Below are 3,760 nucleotides of genomic sequence, written 5' to 3'. Positions count from 1 at the left end.
CATTCAGTATTCTATATTCTAATTTCTGTGTTCTGCATTCTATGTTCTAAATTCTATGTTCAGTATACTGTATTATATATTCTAAATTCTGTGTTAAGCATTCCATGTTCTAAATTCTGGGTTCTACATTCTCTATTCTATATACTACATTGTGTGTTTTTCATTCTAGATTCTACATACTATATTTTGCATTCCATATACTATATTCTATATTCTGTGTTCTACATTCTATATTCTAAATTCTATATTCAGTATTTTGTATTCTATATTCTAAATTATATGTTCTGCGTTCCATTTCTAAATTCGGGTTCTGTATTCTGTTTACCATATTCTATATTCTGTTTTCTAAATTCTGTACTGTGTATTCTATATTCTGCATTCCGTATTATATATTCTATATTTTGTGTTCCTTATTCTATATTCTATATTCTGTGTTCTGCATTACATGTTCAAAATTCTGGGTTCTATATCCACAATTCTATATTCTATATCCTGTGTTCTACATTCGATAGTCTTAATCCTATATTCAGCGTTCTGTATTCTATATACTAAATTCTGTGTTCTGCATTACATGTTCTCTATACTGGGTTCTAAGTTTTGTTCTCCATATTTTATATTGTGTGTTCTACATTCTATATTCTGTATTCAATTTTCTGCATTTCGTATTCTACATTATGTATTCTGTGTTCTACCTTCTATTTTCTAAATTCTATATTCAGTATTCTGTATTCTATATTCTAAATTCTGTGTTCTGCATTCCATATTCAAAATTCTCTTTTCTATATTCTAAATTCTGTGTTCTACTTTCTATATTCTAAATCCTATTTTCAGTATTCTGTATTTTATATTATACATTCTGTTTTCTGGATTCCATTTCTAAATTCTGGGTTCTATATTCTTTTTTATATATTTAATATTCTGTATTCTTCGTTCTGGATTCGACATTCTAAATTCTGCATTCCGTATTCTATATTCTATTTTCTGTGTTCTACATTCTTTATTATAAATTCTATATTCAGTAATCTGTATACTATATTCTAAATTCTGTGTTCTGCATTCAATGTTCTAAATTCTGGGTTCTGTATTCTGTTTCCATAATCTATATTCTGTGTTCAAAATTGTATATTCTGTATACTATATTCTGCATTCCGTATTCTATATTCTATATTCTGTGTTCTATATTCTATATTCTAAATTCTATCTACAGAAATCTGTATAATATATTCTAAATCTGTGTTCTGCATTCCATGTTCTAAATTCTCTATTCTATATTCTATATTCTTGTTAAACATTCTATATTCTGAGTACTATATTCAGTACTCTGTATTCTATATTGTATATTGTGTGTTCTGCATTCCATGTTCTCAATTCTATATTCAGTTATCTGTATTCTATATTCTTAATTCTGTGTTCTGCATTCCATGTTCTAAATTCTGTTTTCTGTATTCTTTTTTCCATATTCTATATTCTGTTTTCTACATTCAATATTCTGTATTCTATATTTGCTTTCCGTATTCTATATTCAATATTCTGTGTTCTACATTCTATATTCTAAATTCTATATTCAGTATTCCGTATGCTATATTCTAAATTCTGTGTTCTCATTTCCATGTTTTGAATTCTGGATACTATATTCTCTATTCTACATTTTATATTCTGTGTTCTACACTCTATATTCTAAATTCTATATTCAGTATTCTTTATTCTATATTCTGAATACTGTGTTCTACATTCTATATTCTAAATTGTATATTCAGTATTCGGTATTCTATATTTGAAATTCTGTGTTCTGATTTCCATGTTTCAAAATCTGGCTTAAATTTTTTCTTAGCTGTATTTTTTCTTCTTTTTTTACATTGTATATACAAAATTATATTTTCAGTATTATGTATACTTTATTCTATATTCCGTGTTCTACATTCAATAATTTTTAATTGTTTATTAAGTATTCTGTATACTATATTCTAAATTCTGTGTTATGCATGCAATGTTGCAAATTCTGGGTTCTATAATCTCTTTTCTATATTCTATATTCTGCGTTCTACATTGTATATTCCAAATTCTATATTCAGCATTCTGTATTCTATATTCTAAATTTTGTGTTCTTCATTCTATATTCTAAATTCTATATTCAGTATTATGTATTCTATAATCTAAATTATCTGTTCTGCATTCCATGTTCTAAATTCTCTATTATTTATTATATATTCTGTGTTCTTCTTTCTATATTCTAAATTGTATATTCAGTATTCTGTATTCTATATTCTAAATTCTGAGTTCTACATTCTATATTCTAAATTTTATATTCAGTATTCTGTATTCTATATTCTAAAGTCTGAGTTCTGATTTCCATGTTCCATAATCTGGCTTCAATATTTTCTAAGCTATAGTTTCTATTCTGTTTTCTACATTCTATATTCTAAATTATATATTCAGTATTATGTATTTTATATTCTATATTCTGTGTTCTACATTCAATTTTTTTAATTGTTTATTGAGTATTCTATATACAATATTCTACATTCTGCGTTCTGCATTCCAAGTTCTAAATTCTCTATTCTGTATTCTATAATCTGTGTACTATTTCTATATTCTATATTTTACATTCTGTATTCTGTATTCTATATTCTAAATACTGTGTTCTGCACTCCATGTTCTCAATTCTTTATTCAGTATTCTGTATTCTATATACTTAATTCTGTGTTCTGCATTCCATGTTCTAAATTCTATGTTCAGTATACTGTATTATATATTCTAAATTCTGTATTCTGCATTCCATGTTCTAAATTCTATTTTCTGTATTCTTTTTTCCATATTATATATTCTGTTTTCTAAATTCTATATTCTGTATTCTATATTCTGCATTTCGTATTCTATATTCAATATTCTGTGTTCTACATTCTATATTCTAAATTCTATATTCAGTATTCCATATGCTATATTCTAACTTCTGTGTTTTGCATTCCATGTTCTAAATTCTGGGTTCTATAATCAATATTCTATATTCTATATTCTGTGTTCTGCATTTTATATTCTAAATACTATATTCAGCTTTCTGAATTCTATATTATAAAATCTGTGTTTTAAATTCTATATTCTAAATTCTATATTCAGTATTATGTAATCTATATTTTTAATTCTGTGTTCTGCATAGCATGTTCTTAATTCTAGATTCTATATTCTGTATTCTACATTCTATATTCTGTGTTCTAAATTCTATATTCTAAATTCTATATTCAGTATTCTTTATTCTATATTGTAAATTCTGTGTTCTACATTCTATATTCTTAATTGTATATTCAGTATTCTGTATTCTATATTCAAAATTCTTACTACTGTTTCTATGTTCCAAAATCTGGCTTCAATATTCTCTAAGCTATATTTTTTATTCTGTTTTCTACATTCTATTTTCTAAACTATATATTCAGTATTATGTATTTTATATTCTATATTCTGTGTTCTACATTCAATTTTTAAATTGTTTATTAAGTATTCTGTATCCTATATTCTAAATTCTGTGTTCTGTAATCCATGTTGTAAATTCTGGGTTCTATATCTTATTTTCTATCTTCTATATTCTGTGTTCTACATTCTATATTCTAAATTCTATATTCAGCATTCTGTATTCTATATTCTAAATTTGTGTTCTACATTCTATATTCCAAATTCTATATGCAGTAGTATGTATTCTATAATCTAAATTCTGTGTTCTGCATTCCATGTTCTAAACTCTATATTCAGTATTCTGTATTCTATATGC

Source organism: Vicugna pacos, unplaced genomic scaffold (genome assembly GCF_048564905.1).
Source record: "Vicugna pacos unplaced genomic scaffold, VicPac4 scaffold_20, whole genome shotgun sequence".
In the NCBI taxonomy this organism is placed as follows: Eukaryota; Metazoa; Chordata; class Mammalia; order Artiodactyla; family Camelidae; genus Vicugna; species Vicugna pacos.
This window is presented reverse-complemented; position numbering follows the sequence as displayed.